Genomic DNA, 18,583 nt, shown 5'->3' with positions numbered 1-18,583 from the left:
GGGTGGAAAGCAGGATCTGGAGGTGGAGAGTGAGGAAGTGAGTGGCAACTTTGGTTAGGGTGCTGGCCACAAGAAAAGTGGGTAGAAAAGAGACCTGGCAGGGTTGGGGGTGGGGTGGGAACTGAGAGGACCTGTTCAGGGTGGGGACGTGGAGGGAATGAGATGCGTCTCCACAATGCCCAGCTCTCTGGCCTGAGGAATCCAATCAATCTGGTGAGCAACACAGTGTCCAGCTGCTGTGAGAGAAAGACCTGGTGTTAAATGGACACGTGAGAACCTTCCCTCCCTCCAGAGTCTACTCGGGCTGGGCAGGAAAAGATTCCACTCCCGCTACATAAAGAGCCCCCCCACCGTGTGCATGGCACGATGAGGGGGTCACGAGCAGAGTTGTTAAGTGTTGATGTTATCCACAGTGCTGCATGGCTTTGAATCATCTAATTCTTTCCCCAGTTCTGGCGTTTGAAAGCATGCCTGGACCCAGTGGTTTGGAGAGAGAGTGCGCTACCTCTCAAGGGCCTTCCTGCTGAAGGGGAGCAGCTCTGGGCTCCAGAGGGCAGAACCAGATGGTGGAAGGCACAGGGATGCGGATTCTAGCTCAACACAGCAAGGAAGAGATGGCTGAAAACTGGAGTGTTTTCACAGGGATGAACCTCCCACTGTTGGGTGTATTCAAGCAGAGCCAGTCAACCCAGGAGCCCAGTCATCAAGGAGACTGGGTTCCTGTGGTTGTGAACACCCCTTTCCTCTAGCCTCCCCCCACCCCCACTGCGTCTCAGGAGTTCAGCAGCTGCCACCTCCCATGGTGGGCACAGAAACCCCTCTGCTGGTTGGCTAAGACTAAGCGGCTAAATCACAGCTAAGCCTGCCCTGCTTGCTCTGGGTTTAACAATCTCTGCTTCCTCCCTGCCCGTCATGGCCAGGGAAAGAGCAATCCCCAGCGTGGGTGGAGAGGTGGGGCCTGGCTCATGCCGGGTGGGCCTGTCCAAAGCCTCCCCACTTTTCAAGAAAGGGTGTCCTCACGTCTGCTGGGCTACTGCAGGGACACTCCAGGGGCCTCGTGGATGTGAGGAGGGGGCTCTCCTGCCCTAAGTGACTGGGGACAACCCCAGCTCCCCGACCTCTCCCAGCAGTGCCCATAAATGGACAGAACTCTACCTGGCGAGTCCTGGGGGACTGGGATCCGCACAGGCCGAGAGACTGCATGCAGGCTGCCTGGTCCCAGCTGCGGCAGAGGGTGGGTTAACACCTCCAGCAGGCTCCGAACTCTGCCAGGCGTGACTGCTTGGCTCCAGAGCTGGTCTCAGCTGCTGCAGTGAATCCCTCTGAGCTTCCAGAGGGGAGAGAGTTGGCACCTAGTGCCCCCCTCCGGGGAGGGCCGGGGTGTCGTGCTTGTAGGGGGAACAGGATCCTTGGTGTGAAGGAACTGTCCTTCACGGACAGGACTGCAAACTCTTCTTCTGTCAAAATGCTGACGATGGTAATGAAAAGAATAATGCCAGGCAGGAGGGAGGGTATGAGTGACCCTGCTGGAGGAGCTGCCCAGACTTTCCAGTGGGTATCATGGGGGGGGGGCGGGGGCGGCGGGGTTAGCCTAGTTGGGGTGGGCTTCCTCTTCCCTTGGCTGTGGCCCCACGCTTGGGGGCCAGTGTGGAGACAGCAGATTAGCATTCCTGACTTCTCAGATTGGAGGCCCAGTTGAGAGCTGACGGTGCGTGGGTGGGTGGGAGAGGGGGCTGGCTGGGCCGTCCTGCAGGGTAGGGTGGGGTGGCGGGGCCTCCAAGTTGTCCCAGCCAGCTGATCCTGTTATTTTTAGCTCTGGAATGCTCCTCCCAAGCCCCCTTCTGTTCTGTTTATCTTGCTTTTGTGTCTGTTCCTTTCCAGGAAACCAGTGCAGCAGGAGTGGGATAAATGGAGGGAAGCGGGGAGGAGGTTGGGGAGGGGGTGCTGATGGAATCGGAGAGGTTGGTGAGGGCCTGGGCTGGAGGAAGAGGTGGGCGCAGCTCCAGCCCGCCCCTGCCCCAGGCCCAGGGGCTGCCTCTTTCTCTTTTTCTGCATTTCTTGGGATTGGGGTCCCCAGGAAGCATTCCCCCTCCTCCACCATCCCATACGCACACTTGTCGTCGCCTAGGCCTTGGGCAGTCCCGTCCTCTCACCTGCCCTCTTGGGATCTCAGGTGAGGTCAGACCTAGATGAGGGGGGGAAGGGTCGGCCCCTGACCCCCGGCCCTGGGTCAGGACACCCTGGGATCCCTTGAAGGAACTCCTCTCTGAAAATGAAACAGGTGTGGGTGGGCACGGGGTGAACTCGGCTCTCAGTCCTTGTAAAATGGGAACGACAGCCTTTCCTCTTGTCTGAGGGGACTGTCAGGGCTGCAGGAGATGGATACGAAGCCGTCCCCACACCACGGGGAAGCTGCGAGTCTGTGGTTAGGGGGTCAGCCGCATCCCATAGGGGGGCCTCTCCTGGAGGCGCTTCAGCAGCGCTTGGAGGAAGCCACCTGCCTCCCCACAGCCTCTCTTAGTCGCCGCCTGGCTGCTGAAGCTCTGGTTACAGGGGTGTGTCACTCACCCACCTGCTCCCCTCCTTCCTCCCCCCAGGGCTCGGGTGCTGGGGTGCACCCTGCTGGGGACAGGGAACACCTGCGGGCTGCCAGAGGCGGGGCTTCCAGAAGACACGCCCACCTCCTACCAGCAGAGGAGAGGGGGCGGCGTGGGAAGGGGACGGGGGTTTTTCTTGAGTCAGGTGGGCGTGCTGTCTCTTCCTGTCTTTTCCTTTAAGCCGCCTTCTAGGGACAGGCCATCAGCCCTCAGGGAGGGCCTGGCGACACCTGGAGCCGACACTCCGGGGAAGAGCAGTGAGCCTTGGTCCTCCCAGGGTGGGGGCTGAAGGAGCGGCAGGGGCATTCTGGCCACTAGCTGCGGTCAGAGGGTCAGTCGATAAATGGCTGTGCTCCAGGCTGAGCGGCAGCCTTGGAAAACCGTCCACAAAGCGAGGTGGGCCTGCCCAGACCAGTCCTGGGTGCAGGTGAGGAAGGGGGAACCATCTGCGGTGCCCACTGTCCCCGGGGCGGGCAGGGGGGCCTGACACCACCTAGAGACGGAGGAGAGGCAGCAGCTGCCGTCCCCGGAAAGGCACTGACCTTTAGAACAGGAGACAGAAATAGCTGGGGAGAAGAGAAGAGAACCATGTGGGGAGGTGTCCAGGCTGGGCAGGGGCAGGCCCAGACACGAGGAAGGGAAGAAAGCCCTGCTCCAGACACTCACTGTGCTGGCATTTGCACTTTCACTTATTCCCCCCACACCTCCCTGCCAGCCCACGGGTATTGGCATCTCCATTTCACAGATGAGAAGACTGAGGCTCAGAGGGTGTGTGGCTAGGCTGGTAATCAGCAGAACTGAGACTGAACCAATCCCAGCTGGTCTGACAGTCTACTCCTCTACAATGCCTCCGGGCCCCTTCCTGTTCCTAATTACCGTTGCCACGCTGGGGTGTGGTGTGGTGGGGGTAATTAGCTGAATTGGCACTCGCTGCTGGTCTGATGTGGGGGAAGAGGAAATCCTCCAATGAGGCCCGCTGCTAAGTCATTTCAGTCGTGTAAGACTCTTTGCAACCCCGTGGACTGTAGCCCACCAGGCTCCTCTGTCCGTGGGATTCTCCAGGCAAGAATACTGGAGTAGGTTGCCATGCCCTCCTCCAGGGGATCTTCCCAACCCAGGGATCGAACCTGCATCTCTTACGCCTTCTGCATTAGCAGACAGGTTCTTTACCACTGTTGCCACCTGGGAAGCCCCAGTAAAGCCTGGGGTCCTCGAAAAGTGAACCGCAACTACTGTTGTTTATTAGGTGACCCCGGAGCCCCTGCATTTTGGCAGCCTGTGAGCAATTTTCCTTGCCTTCCTTCCTCACAGAGAGAGGGACGGTCACTAGCTCCCCACCCACTTCCCCCCAATTGTGCAGGGCTCACAGCTGGGCCGAGCCCCGGGAGACCCCTCTCCTTCGACAGTGGCGAGCATGAGCCTGTGGGAAGACCCTTGCTCAAGACACGGGGGCCAGGAAGGAAAGTGAGAAGAGCAGATGCAAAAATAATGCTGTCTGGCTGGCTGGTGCCCCCTTCTCCCTCCCCACGGACAGCTCCCCAGCCTGGGCAGCTCCCAGCTGTTTCTGCTTATCTGAAGCCAGGGAGGCTGGTTGCCTGGATACCAGGGCTCCTGATTAGCAGTTAGGTCCTTCTGGGGCAGGCGGAGCTGTGCATCCGCAGCCAGCTGGGCGTGGCATCCCCAGGCTTGGCTGAACCAGCTCTTGGAAAGGTGGTGAAGGAGAATTCAGGCGGGTGGCGGGGATTGGGCTGGGGGTGGGTGGTCACTGAGGAGAAGACCCCCTTTGCCGGGAGTTGGCTCAAAGTGATGCTTTATAATCAGAGAATCTGGGCTTTGCCACTTGCTGGCTGTGTGACGTTGGTCCCATGAACCTCTCTGAGCCTGTTTCTCTGCTTCAAAGAGTGGTTTAAAGAGTAAATATGATGATTAGCTGAGTGCTCAGAGCACGGTGACCTTAACACCTGGTCCCCACCTGCTATAGTCAGGCCCCCGTGGACCCTGTTGTCTGTCTATGTCCTCCAGGGAAGCCGTGTGGGGTCCGCGGGCTGTGGAGCCTGGCAGGCAGTGGTCCAGCCCTGCCTCCTCATTTCGGTGGCCCCCCTCCCGTGTGTAGCTGGGGCCTGGGAGGCAGGCCCAGGGGTGGAATACAGAAGACTGGACCAGAGGGCTCTCCTGAAGCCACGCAGAGCAGGCCGTGGGTCTGGATGAAAATCAGCAAATGGCTAAAAGGCCCCCGTGATCCTTGAGGTGTGTGTGGTCATCACAGATGCTCTTTTGGACCCTCCTGTCTTAAGAAAAGGGCAGAGAAGGGACAGGGTGGTGGGGGCGAGGAAGGGCACCATTTCCCTGGGGCCCGGCTCTCTCACTCTCTGAATGGAGCAGGAGACGAGGCTGTCAGTGGCACAGGGAGTGGAGTCCATGAATAATGCAGAGAGGAGCTTGGGGCCGCTAGGAAATGGTCACCAGCCCATCAAAGCAGAGAGTGGGTCTCGAATACAAAGTGGAGGGGAGCCTGGGGGCTGGAGTGGAAAGGGAGGGCTTGGCGCTGCCCTTGGGGCTCTGGGCTGAGACTCACTGTCCCTGCGTTGGTCCTGGGGTTGCATGGACCTCTCCGTGGTGCCTAGAGCAGCCTGGGGAGTGCAGACCCAGCCTGACTGCCGGCCCAGCCTTCCAGCTGGTTGGGGCAGAAGGCAGTGCCTCGCCATCAGTACCCTTCCAAGCAGGGTAGTTCAGTTCAGTCGCTCAGCTGTGTCCGACTCTTTGTGACCCCATGGACTGCAGCTCGCCAGGCTTCCCTGTCCATCACCAACACCCGGAGTTTACTCAAACTCATGTCCATTGAGTCAGTGATGCCATCCAACCATCTCATCCTCTGTTGTCCCCTTCTCCTCCTGCCTTCAATCTTTTCCAGCATCAGGTCTTTTCCAACGAGTCGGTTCTTCGCATCAGGTGGCCAAAGTATTGGAGTTTCAGCTTCAGCATTAGTCCTTCCAATGAACACCCAGGACTGATCTCCTTTAGGATGGACTGGTTGGATCTCCTTGCAGTCCAAGGGACTCTCAAGAGTCTTCTCCAACACCACAGTTCAAAAGCATCCATTCTTCAGCACTCAGGTTTCTTTATAGTCCAACTCTCACATCCATACATGACTCCTGGAAAAACCATGGATTTGATTAGACAGACCTTTGTTGTAGGCTTAGAGATAAACTTGCTCAGGCAAATTTCCAGAAGCTTGGGAACTGGGGAAACTCTAAGGGATGTTGCTTAAGAGTCAAGAGAAGACAGTGAATCCCATCACGGGGGGTTTGGGTGGAGGAGACCCCCAGCTCTCCTCTATCTTGCCCTAGGCAGCCTCAGAGTTAAACCTTTGGACTTTTTTTTTCTGAGTTCAGAGGAAATCTATGGAGGATTTGAACAGAACAGAGACAAGATCAGGTGTGAGTGAGCAAATCCACTTGGGCTACTAGTGGAGACTGCAGGGTGGCCAGAAAACCTGGAGATGTGGATAATGGGATGGTGTCCTGCGAGATCAACAAACCGTTTATTCTGTACTCACCTTTGCCTCCAGCCTTGGTGGTCACACTGTGATCTGGGAGAGAAGGAATGTATGCAGGGGGCAGTGAAGGGACTGTAAGAGGCGTCCAGGACCAGAGGCTGGTGTGGCCGAGGGCTGGGCAGGGTTCGGGGATCAAAATGACCTCTCCTGGTGACTGGCTCAGTTTGCCTGGTGGGAAGAGAGGCCTCAAAGGAGCCTGCCAGCTTCTGGCCTGGGCAACTGGGTGCTAGGGGTTGGAGATGGGGCCTCATACGCAGAAAAGAAGCCCCGAGAGGCTCGGGGAGCTGGGAGGTGGTGGCTGGAAATCAGGTCAGGAGTTGGAGATGGGGTCTTTGCTGCTGCGATGGGCCCTTTGAGTGCTAGACCCCCAGCCCTGCTCCTGCACATCCCCACCCCACCCCCCAGCCCACAGGAAGAAAGGGGTCAGGTGAGGCTCCGTTAAAGTCCTTCTGGTTGGGGCCTGGGGCTTTGGGTAATTCTGCCTGAAGCCCAGGGCACCCCGAGGCCCGCCTTTCCTCTGCTAGCTGTCGGGCCCTGAAGCAGCCCCATGAGGTTCTTCCCTGTGGGTGACACCTCAGGAGAAAGGCTTCCTCCCTCACCGCCTCCTTCTCTGCCAGCAAAGTGCCCCAAGGGGCTCAGGTGCCCTGGCAAGCACCTGGCAAGGGGTGCCCTGGGGTGTTGCCCTGCAGTGGTGGAGGTTGAGTGCAAGCCTCCCCCTCCAGGGGGTGAGTGTTTACGCTGGCAGTTTGCCTTCCAGCACTCCCTCCCCAAGGACTCCTGGGCCTTCTCTTGCTGGGCCTTCTCTCCCCGTCTTCCCGCACACAACTGCGCTAGGAAGGGGTTTCCCGTGAGTCCCCAGATGGCATGTGTGTGCAAGCAATCCAATCACAGGGCCAGCAGCAGCCTCCAGGGAGGGACAGCCCATGAGTCGCCCAAGCAAGGGAAGAATGGAACATGATCGGCTAGAATTGGAGGGGTGGGGTCTTAAGCAGGCTGTCTGGGGAGGCCCAGAAGGCCAGGAAAGGCCGCGGAAGAGCAGGGCGCTGGAGGGGAAGAAGCTCTGGGGCTGGCAAGAGACGGAGGGTCCCAGCAAGCTGGTGAAGACAGGTGGGTGTTAAGTCAAGTGGGAAACAGGGAAGACAGATCAAGGTGTCCTGGCAGGGTCTGGGAAATACAGTATCGTTTCTTCATGTGTGCTTCATTCACCTCCACATCCCTGCTGTGTCCCAGGGAACGTTCCAAAGATGCAGAGACAGGACACAGTCCCGGTCCTGGAGCAGCTCCCCAGCTGTGAGGGGCAGAGACGGGGCAGGGCCCTGGGAGTCAGGGCCCAGACGAGGCTAGAAGGCTGGGAAGGTGGGGGCAGTGTGTCCTGGAGATGGTGTGTGTTTCTGTGTGTGTGTGTGCGCTCAGTCGCTCCATTGTGTCTGACTTTTTGCGACCCCATGGACTGTAGTCTGCCAGGCTGCTCTGCCCATGGAATTTTCCAGGCAAGAAGACTGGAGTGGGGTGCCATTTCCTACTCCAGGGCATCTTCCCAACCCAGGGATTGAACACGAATCTCTTGTGTGTCCTGCATTGCAGGCAGATTCTTTACCACAAGCCCCACCTGGGAAGCCCCCTGGAGAAGGTGGACCTGACTTAATCTACTTGGAGGGAGACGTAGCAGATGTCTGGGGAGAGGCAGGTAAGAGCTTGGTGCTTTTCAAGAGCCACAGTTAGGTCGCAGCACGGCTTAAGAACAATTTATGTTCGTGTGTGCGTGTGCACCTACATGCACAGGACTGCGAGAGTTGAGTTGGGGGCACAGTAGGTTAGAGCCACCTCCCCAAAGGTCCTGTGTTCTCCCCTGGAAATTTCTGTACCTCGACTTGAAGGTAGAACACATTTAGATGACATGGAATGACGTGGTAAGATCTGTGTCTCCGGAGCTGGAAGCAGCTGGCTCGGGAGCGGCCGCAGTGACCCCTGCTCGAGAGGACTGAGGCCTGACACAATACCTCACACTTCTATGGCCTTGTGTGTGCCAGGCATTGCTCTTCTCCTTGCAAAGAGGAATTCAATTGATCATCGTGACAATCCTATGAAGTAGGATTCCGTTATCCCCACTTCGCAGGCCAGGTAAGTGAGGCCCAGAGGGGTGAAGTAACATTCTCAAGTTACCATATGGAAACAGGGAAGCTGGGACTCAGTCTGGCCCCAGAGTCGATGCTGAATGCAAAGGGCCCGTCTCTCAGGATGGTGAATTGGGACCGACTGAAAGAATGTCAAGGAAGGAGAACCAGGCTGACTGGAAAGCTTTTGAGGGTTGTGGGAGTAAGGGAGAGAGAAATCAAAGATGAGGGTGAGGGAGTCACATAGTGTCCCCCGCCCAAAAGTCATATGTACCAGGAACCTGCAAATGTGACTTTATTTAAAAATAGGGTCTTTGCAGATATAATGAGGTTAAAATGAAGTCATACTGGAATAGTGTGGGCCCTAGGTCCAAAGACTAGTATCCTTATAAGAAGGAAATATGGGCCCAGGTACAGAGAGATCTACAAGGAAGGCCATGTGATGATGGAAGCAGAAACTGGTGTAATCAGTCTACAAGGAATGCCAAGGATTGCCGGCCACCGTCAGAAGCTGGAAGAAACAAGCTGCTCCCTCAAAAAACCTTCAGAGCACGGCCCTGCTGACACCTTGATTTCAGACATCTAGCCTCCAAAACCATGAGAGAATGAACGTCTGTTGCTCTAAGTCACCTAGTTTGTGGTAATTTTCACGGCAGCCTTAGGAAACAAATAATCTTTCCCACTTGAAAGGAACCAAGAGGAGGATGCTAACGTATCGAACGTGGTCCGGTAACACTTGGCCCGCAAGGAGAAGGCAGGCATGACCCTCTAGGTGAGCCTTAAAAGAAGAATGTTGCAGCGGTCTGGAAATGAGATTCTGACCTTGTAACCATGACAGGTTCTGATGAGAAGGAGAAGGGGAGGAGCCTAAGAGACTGAAGTGCATCATCGCAGAGCTGGCGGATGAGCTCAGACTGAGAAGGACACGTTCAAAGCTGGAGGAAGGGCACAGAACCAAGGGCAAGAATAAAGGAGCGTCTGAGATGGCAAGAATAGAACCCGTCCCGCCGCACCCCGCCTGGGGCTGAGGCTCGCAGAAAGGGCCAAGGGCAAGACAGTGTTTCAGAAGATTGGAGAGGGGAGAGGGAAAGAAGGGAGCTTTAAAAGTTTGGTTAGAATCAGGAAAACCTGCTTGGGGTGAGGGCTAGTTTAGCTTTCATGGATGACAGATATACCCAGATGCTATTTGCGGTTGATCTTCTCTGTAAGGAGAAAGGAATAAGAAGCACGGCTTTTTTTTTTTTTTTTTAATGAAAAGAATAGCACAAATATTAGCGAGAGAAAATTGGAACCCGGGATTGGGGAGAGAACATAGCTGTAAGAAGATAAGATCCCCATCACAGGAGGCATTCAAGCAGAGGGTGGAGGAACTTCTCATCAGGGGTGTGGTAGAGGTGGTTTCTCTGAGACTTTATAGAGTGGACACAATTCATTGCCGGGTCTTCTGACCCTCGGTCCCCCTCCCATGCACACACCACAGTGAAGGGAAGCTTGACGGTACCCTAGAGGCGCTCTTGCTGGCTTGGCTTTGGTGAGGAGGCGGTAGAGAATGACAGCATTGCTTTCAGAGCCTTGGCTCAAACAGGGTACTTCTGGGCAAATCGGAACCTTGCGATATGGCGGTTTTCTTGCTGTGAAGGCTTCGTGACCTTAACAGTACAACTCAGACGTTCAGCTTTTTTTAAAATCGTCAAGCACTGAATGCAACCCCCATCATGAAAACTCCTGAGCCTCCTGCACATTCCGTGCCCCTGCCCAGTCCCTGACGTCCGCGCCTCCTAGTCTCTTCTCGGTGGCCTTAGACCTCACCGAGCGGCACAGAAGAGCAAGGTGAGGGTCTCTCTGCTGGGCGGTGGGGACAGCCAGACCCCGCTTTCCCTCCGCCTCTGCCTTTCCTCTTTGTTCTCCTCCGGTCCCCCTCTCTGCCGTTAAGGCTGGCAGGATTAGCTGACAGGGATGGGCCCGGGCCCCTGTCATCTGTCTGTCCACCCAGTGGGAGGATGACGGGGACACTCACATGATCCGTCAGGCTCCCACCCCCCCACCCCCCACAGCAAGGATTTCTGAGATGCCTCGAGGTCCGCTCCCCTTGTGATGGCTGCAGGTGGGGGGGAAGTAGACAGAGATGGGTTCGCCTTTGGCTGAAGGACAAGATTCTGCAGGACATTGTCTTTGACCTTGAGAAGTCCTTCTGCCAGCCCTGCCTTTCCGGAGACTCAGATGGAGGGAGGTGGGGGGGGGGCTCTGGAACTTACCCTGTCGGTGGGCCGCTTGCACACACTCTCTAGCCCAGCTGAGCCCAAGTCCCGGTCTGAGAGACAGGGTGGGTGGGGGACAGGGGCCGCTGTGGGTATCAAGGCTGCTGTCACCTTGATACCCGCAGATGTCAGAGTCTCGCTCAGCCCGCCCTGCCCTGAGCTGACCACCTTTCTCCCCTGCTCTGACTTTAGATCACGGGCACCTCTTTTTGAGCCGCAGTGGAGCACCGTCTCTCCTCTCTGGGCTCCAGCGTGTGATGCAAGAGGCTGGGTAGTCATGCAGCCGCCTGCTCCAGCCTTTCGGGAAAAGAGCCTCTAGTCTCTGGCCTCTTTCAAGTGCCTTTCCCTTTTTTTCTTCAAGATCAAACAAATAAACCTGTTGTTTATTCTTTTTATACACTTAACACCTGATGGCTGCAGAAAAGAAGCGAAAAGCGTGTCTAATAAGAGTCACCACCTAAAAAAGTTACTAGGAGCATTTTGGTGGGTATGATGTTTTCTGTCTTCCCCAGACACTGGGAATTCATCACAGACAAGTCAGGCAGGGCCCCCACGCTTTAACAACGCACATGTCAGTGGGAAAAATGACACGTAACCTATGTAGCATCTACTGACGAGCAAGACAGCTCCCTCTTTCCTCTGCTTCCATCTCTCCTGCCATTGATTTCCTCCCCAGAAGCCTTCCTTTGGTTTCACACATCTACTCTGTGGCAGGAAGAGGCTATTGTGTGTAACGCGAGGTGCTGGACACATGTCTGGGGTGGGCTGTATTCTGGGCGGGGAAAAAGCAGCTTGCCACCTTGTCGGAGGCAGGATGCTCAGCGCTCCCTGTCTAGAGTGCTCAAGGCTGCTTGCACCCCACGCTGCCTGGGATCAAATTGGCTGCACCGCAGGGCGTGGAAGGAAGGGCCCCTTGCAGATGGACCCTTGGGCTCAGTCACAGCAACAGCCCAGCCAGGGACCAGGACCCAGTTGACTCCCAAGGTGCCAGCTGCCAGGGCGGGGAGGGCTCCCGTTGCTCTTTCTTGCCTCCCAAGTGGTGTGAAGGGGAGGGAGGAGTGGTGAGGTGATGAGGAAGGCAGGGAAACTGAGAGGGGAGGGGAGGAGAACCAGCCTCGTTTCTATAGCAACCACACATGTGAGCCAGCTGCTGTCACCATGGAAACAAAGGGGAGCCTGCTCAGAGGCTGTGCTCTCTCAGGGGAGACACAATTTTTGACAAAAAAAATACCCTTTGATAAAAATAAAGAAAAAATAATGAAAGCCACCCTCTCTGGGATTCAGGGGCCCTGCCGAATGAGGTGACAAAGGAAAAGAAGGGGGCTGGGCTGTGGGAGAGGAGGCTGGAGCCTGGTGCTTCTGTCAGCTGCAGAGAGTTGCCGAGTCAGTGTTTTCAAGCCAAGGGGGGCTTGGAGAGCACCCCACTTGATGGCTGAGGGTCCAGGGAGGGAGGCAGGAGGCTCCCTTAGGGTCCCAGGGCAGGAGGGAGCCGCTCAGGGAAACCCAGGGGCTCTGGGGAGAAGGGGAGGGACACGCTGGTTCTAGCTGGTGGCTGACTGTAGCCTGGGGGGGTTCCTCTTGAGCCAGTGTGTGGAGACGGGGGCAGGGGAAGAGAGACACAACTCGCCAAATTTAAGCCCCTTTCCTAGAGTATGGGGTGTGGCAGGCGTTTTGACCTCTTTCTTCTCCCTCTACTCCATCCCCTCCCTGGTGGCTCAGTGGTAAAGAATCCACCTGCCAATGCAGGAGATTTGTTTGAGTTCTATCCCTCAGTTGGGAAGATCTACTGGAGAGGGAATGGCAACCCACTCCAGTGTTCTTGCTTGGAGAGTCCCATGGACAGAGGAGCCTGCTAGGGCTACGGTCCATGGGGTCGCAAAGAGTCGGACACAACTGAGCGACTAACACACACACACACACACACATACATTGCTGCTAAGCTCGGCTTTCCAGGGTTTTGGCTGTTTCTCAGGGGACCAAGCCCAGATGAGTCCCCACCAGCAGGGCTGGAGAGAACTTGCCAGCCAGAGCCCACAAGGGAGCCTCCTAGTCTAAAGACAGGAGGGGAGGAAGGGTGGAAACGCCCAGAGAAGGATGAGCTGGCTTCTCCAGGGAAAGCCTCACTCAACCTAAAGCATCAGCACGATGGAGGCAGAGCAGCCAAGCGACATCACGGGGCACTCGGTTCTAGACTAGACATTTGGCCACACTCTTGGTAAGGGGTCACATCCAGGGGCGATCAATCAAGGCAGAGTTATTACAGGAAGGTGAGGGCTTAAAACAACAACAACAACAAACAATCAAGGCTTTAATACAAGGGTTTCTGAACTGCAGGTTCCTTGCAGTACAGCCTGGCCCCCGGCCACAAAGAAGCAAATGGTGTGTGTGGGGGGTGTTTGCTGAGTGCCCTCCCAGTTCACTGGGAGCTTCTCTGCTCCTCTGTTTTACATGTTTTTTTTTTCTTTCTCTTACATAGCGCTTTCCCAAATGTCATCTCATGTGCTCCCCTCTGAGAACACAAGAGAAGTGGATGTGCCCAAACCCACTGTAAAGTGGAGGACACAGCCTCAGAGAGGGCAAGCCCCTTGCCACAGGTCATGCAACCGAGCTAGAATTCAGGCCCCCAGCTCCAGAACCAGGCGCCAAAGACCCCATTTCACAGGAAAGGGACGATGAGACGTGACTGAAGGTGCCCTCCTACGCAGGCTCTCCCTGATCTTTCCCTGAAGAGGACAGAAGTGAGCGAGGACCTGATCCACGGTGGCAGCCGGGATGGCCCAGGTCAAGGACACAACAGCCGGAAGCGATCTTGCCCTGGAGGTCCTGGCCACCTCTTGCCCTGGAGATCCCTCCCCTGTCTCCTTGGGGGCTTTGTGGGGTCTCAGCCCCGGGGGTGGGGACCCCTGGGAGGGAGAGGTGAAAGCCTAAGAGGTGGCAGGGCCTGGGAGGGTGGGACTCTGCCCTCACCTTCCAGGAGAGCCTCTTGCCTGCTTGTCAGCTGCCCTTCACGGCTCTCCCCACCCCACCCCCCCACTCCTCAGCCTCCAAGGCAGAGACCATGTGGGTGAGTTGCCATGGAAACTGCGGAGTTCTCTTTGAAAGCCAGGCAGTGGAATCAGAGCTGGCTGGGGGAAGGGTCCCTGGCTGGGGATTGAGGTGGGGCAACCACACCTGTTTGGCCTGTGCCTTCTGGGGCTCAGCCCTTCTCACCAGAATCCGTCTGTTTTCAGGTTTCATCAAGAGCTCTTTCCCATAGATGACCCGCCTCCCATGGTCCCACAGCCGCTGCCCTCTTTCCCCACACCCACCAGAAGAGAGGGAGCCGATTATCCTGGTTATACAACATGGGGTGGCAAAAACCCAAGAGAGACCATTTTTGCCATACAAGGGGCGGGAACGGAACCTCAGGGATTATCAGGATTAAAGGATGTGTGTGTGTGTGTGTGTGTGTGTGTGTGTGTGAAGGAGGGGGCCTGTTGGGACATGATGCTCCAGAGAAGGGAACCCGGACCACCCCCTCCTGTCCCCGCCTCCCCCAACCTGGTCCAACAGCAAGAAATCTGGCTTGGGCCAGGAAACCAGAAGGCTCGGAGTCTGACCCGAGAGGGAGCCAGGGGCTTGCACAGGCCTCAGTTAGAATGTTCCCCCAGCCACACCCAGGCCCTGCTGTCCCCCACGCACGCCTGGTTTACAGACTGTGCTGGGACTGTGCTCAGTCTTGTCAGCTGTCACTCTGCCCTGCCCCCCACTGCCACCCCCAGTGATAGCAGAGGAGTTAAGAATTTTCTTTCTGCACTTTGCTGTGTGACTTGGGGCAAATTGCCTCCTCTTGCTGAGCCTCAGCTTCCACCCACAGAGGTAAAAAATAAATAAATAAAATAACTGCCTCATAAGGTTGCTGGGGATTAAAGCAGACAATACATTCAAAATGCTTAGCATCGCACCTGGTGTCAACAAAAATAGAAGTATGACTACTATTATTACCCATCCCTCAACACCCCAAACAAGCCCCATCTCCTCCAGGAAGCCTTTTTTTCTTCCAAGAGAAAACTGGCGTTCAGACAGGAGCAGCCACCGGTGCCAAGCACTTCCTATGCATGTGCTCTCTCCCTGCGTTCTCGCAGCGGCCCCAGGATGGAGGTGTCTTTGTTATCCCCATTGCACAGAGGTGGACACTGGGGTGCAGAGAGTGTCTTACTCAAGGTCATCAGCTGCTAAGAAGCAGAATCAATATTTCAAGCTCAGCCTGTCTGGTTTTAAAGCCTCATGCTTTTTCTATTACAACGTGCGCCTCATATATGGAACAACCCACCCCTCCCCAGCCGTTTGCTTCCAGTTCAAAGCAGGTTATGATTGCTTCTGAGTTCTTCCTTGCCTTCTCACCTGGACTCACCAGGGCAGAGAGTAAGGAGGTAAGCAGAACCAGGGAAGGTGAGGACTCAGACACTCCCTGCTCCACGGGCAGCACACACAGCCGGGCAGCACACACAGCCGGGAGCTAGGAGCCAGGTGGGGCGTTTGTGAGAAGCAGGTGGCCTGGCATAGGAATCCTCAGCAGGGAGAGGATTCCAGGTGCCCTAGGGGTCGTCTGGATCTCGAGACAGATTCTCCCCAACCCACTCTGATTTTCTGCTCCGTTCTGACCTTGGTTTCTGGACCCTAGTCTCTCAGACCAGGGCTGGGGAGGGCTTGAGGGATGACCTTGACCTGGCTTTGTCTGTCTGGGGATTCAAAGTGTCTCTTTTAGGTGAAGAAGAGAGAGAGAGAGAGAGGAGGTGGAGGGTAAGCGGGGAGAGAAAGGAGACACAGGAGGGAAGGAGGAGGAGGGAGGAAACGGGGAGGGGAGGGAAGAGAAGCTGCTGGAGGAGAGGGTGGAGGGAAGGACACAGGCGAGGGAGGCAGGCGAGGACGACTGGCTGCCAAGTGGGATTCTGAGCTCTGAGGGAGAAGGAAGGATGAGAAAGCAAGAAATCCGCTTCAAGGGAAGGATGGAGGGGAGGGCGATGAGGAAGGGCGAGAAAGTGAATGAGGGGGAGAGAAAGCTGGGGCGGGGGGAGGAAATGCAAGGATGCGCCCGGGGTGGGGGGGAGAGAAAGATGAACAAAGACGAGATTGAGCAGCTGCCCCGTCTCCCTTCTGCCAAGGGAAGGCCTCAGACGGCTGTGAGCGGCTAAATGCACCGGGAGCCAGCCATGCTTGGTCTCAGTGGCTCTTGCCTGGCACCACATCCTTTCTGGCTCAGCAATTTCCTTGGGGGGGCGGGGAGCAGAGGGCATGGGGACACCATCCTCCGCCATCCATTCCTTTTCTGGAGCAGCATTTTGTCTGAGGTCCCAATGAACCTCTCAAGTCTTTATGTCTAACACCTGGTCCGCAGAGTTCTCCCCAGGGGCACTGTCCCGGACCACCTTTCCAGAAGCTTCCAAAGAGGCAGAAACCAGTTGCTGAGCAGGTGTGCATGCAGCCAAGGAATCCTCCCTTTCTCTCCCTGTTGAAACGTGACACGGTTCTTCTTCAGAGGCAGTGCCAAGCCAACGGCTCCACTTTAACAAAAGAACTGAAATGAACTGAGACCTTAGCCGGAACGCAGCAGGTTATGGGTTTCATCTCATCCAATCTTCACAGCAACCCTAAAGAGGTCCATACTACTATTGTCTCCATTTTCCAGAAGGGGAAGGACAGCTAAGGGGGTCTGTTGATTTGCCCAGCTTGCACTGGGGAGGGACCTGGGGGTCTAACTGGTGGAGACAGGTCAAGGCCTTCCTGGGGTTTAAATCCAGGAAAGGGGCTGACGCTGCAGGATGTGGGTGCAGGGTTAGCAGCTCTGAGGGGCCATGGGGGGGCTCATGGTCTACGATGGTTCTGGCAGGTCTTGGAAGTCTCCGTGCCTCAGTTTCCCCACCTGACATCAGCACTGCGGGAGGAATGTGTTGGGGTGGGGCAGGGGAGGAGCTGGCCTCAGGAGCCAGGGCACAAAGTGAGGCCCTTTGTGAGGGTGGTGTCCACTTGGCAGGGAGGAAGACCTGGCCGTGTGGAAGGAAAGCTGTGTAAATAGCATGCCCTTCCCATCAGGATCTCCAGGGAAGTCTGGCTGGGTTGGTAATACAGCCCTGCTTTCATGAGGCTTCCACGAACCTTTCAATAAAACACTTTGATCTGTGGGCACACAAACACACACCATACTTATCTTCACAGCCACCGTCCAGGGCACATAAAGTATGCTGGGCTTTATTTTATGAGGCTAGAGGAAGCCAAGGTCACTCAGCTGGCAGCAGGGAAAGCAGACGGAGCCTGGATGCAAGGGCAATGCGATAAAGTTGCTGCCCTCAAGGGTACCCTTTGGACGTGCAGGGCAACAGCAGGTACTCAGCACCCACTCTGCACCCAGGCCCCATCCTCTCTCCCACCTCCACAATGCCCAGGGGAGTCATTTCTCAGACCCTGCTGGTGCTATTATTCCCTTGGCACTGTCCGGCAGCTTCTCTGAGCCCCTCTCCAGCCTGAGTGAGGAGCTTTGCCCGCCCCCGTTGCCCTGAAGGGCCCTGCTAGATTCCTCTGTCACCTTTGGTCAGGGTCCATGTTAGAGTGCAGGCTTGGTAAAGGGCTTCCCCTCTGACCCCCAGGCCCCCCTGCCCTGCAAGATGGCAGCTGCCCTCCCCGAGGGACAAGGGATGCAGCCGCTCTTGTAGCCTGCGGTTACCATGGTAATGGCCCTCCTGTCAGTTCCGTGGGGGGCGGTGGTGAGGGACGACGTCAGGGAGGGTGTGTGCGCTTGAACCCTGTGTCCATCTTCAGCTCCAGGTGCGGGGCAGGGGGTCTCAGGAAGTGGGACCCCTGCCTCCTAGGGTCGGGGGCTGTCTCAATTAGCTCAGCTGCGTCCTGGGGGCAGGGAAGACGCGTGAGGGACGGAGGAGGAAGTGAAGAAGGATGCCCCAGAAGGAAAACGGGAGGTGAGGTGGATGGAGATGGGCATCCACACAGTTGTCCAAGGCGGAAGGCCTGGGTGGAGGCGGAGCGGGGTAGGCAGGAAGGAGGGAGCCAGGGCGGCAGGGGGACCGTGAAGGATCCAGAGCCTCAGGGGGGCAGACCCGGGGAGGGCTGGGCCCCTTATTTCTGCCATCCACAACGCCCTCCTCCCAGAGTGGGTGGGGTGGGTGGGTGTCTCCCGCTGCGCTTCCCCGGCCAGAGAAGGTCCCTCTGCTCCTCCGACATGATCTGTAATTTCCGGCAGACATTTGAGGTCCCTGACATCTGCATAATGTGGGCCAGTCTCTTAGCAACGGGGAACAGCTGTCTGGCATTTCCAAGATTAAACTGTAACTATACACGGTCCTTGCCAGGGGGAGGGGGAGGGAGAAAGGGGATAAACACTGCCTCCTGGCATTTTCAAACTCATTTAGCTTTTATTCATTTCCTGCCTCCAGTAAAGAGGCCAGGGATTCAGGCTGGGCCAGGCTGTTCCACCCCTGTCTCTACCATGGTTGCTGAGGTTGCAGATGGCTCTTCACCCAGATCTGTTGGCTTGCAGGAGGTGGGAGAGGGGTCGGGGGTACGGCACTCGCCTCTTTGGGTTTTGTTGTATTTGTTTTATGTAGGTACGGTGATCCTGGCACGCGCGGGTTAGGTGCCGCCCAGGAAGAAAGGCTGTGTGGTCCATCAGTGGAAGCCCCCAAGGTGGCTCCAGCCTGGTTTCATTTCGTCCAACTCTACTGCTAATAGCTCCGTGATCTTGGGCCAAATCCCTTTTACCTGTCTGCACCTCCGTCTCCCCATCTGTAAAAGGAGATGATTCTACCATCCCGAGGGTTGCTGTGAAGATAAAACGAACACATGCTCAGGCAGCGGAGCCCCGATTGATGGAGGTGGTGGTGCTTCTCACCTCTGGCTCCCCCTCCCGCCTGTCATCCATGTCAGCAACCTCAGGCTCTGCTGGGGGTGGTGGGGGGCAGAGGCAGACACAGTCCGTTTCCCCAGGAGCCGCCACCTTGAACTCCTGTTCCCTGGAGCAATGACACTTTAACCCCGAAGGACTGAAGCCGAACTCAGCGGTCCCCAGCA

General features: G+C 56.5%; 1 long non-coding RNA gene across 1 annotated transcript; it reads right to left on the bottom strand.

Annotated features, from left to right (window-relative positions):
* Positions 1–12,822: 12,822 nt before the first annotated feature.
* On the bottom strand, positions 12,823–13,559 carry LOC145514847 (uncharacterized). The gene is made up of 2 exons (XR_014060502.1): positions 13,493–13,559; positions 12,823–13,248 (listed from the first exon to the last, which is right to left on the bottom strand). It is a non-coding gene; the product is annotated as an uncharacterized LOC145514847 (long non-coding RNA).
* Between the last annotated feature and the right edge of the window lie 5,024 nt (positions 13,560–18,583).

This window comes from Giraffa tippelskirchi, chromosome 7 (assembly GCF_054371585.1).
Source record: "Giraffa tippelskirchi isolate mGirTip1 chromosome 7, T2T-mGirTip1v1.2.pri, whole genome shotgun sequence".
In the NCBI taxonomy this organism is placed as follows: Eukaryota; Metazoa; Chordata; class Mammalia; order Artiodactyla; family Giraffidae; genus Giraffa; species Giraffa tippelskirchi.
The sequence above is the reverse complement of the archived record's forward strand: the minus strand, read 5'-3'. Positions and strand labels throughout refer to the sequence as shown.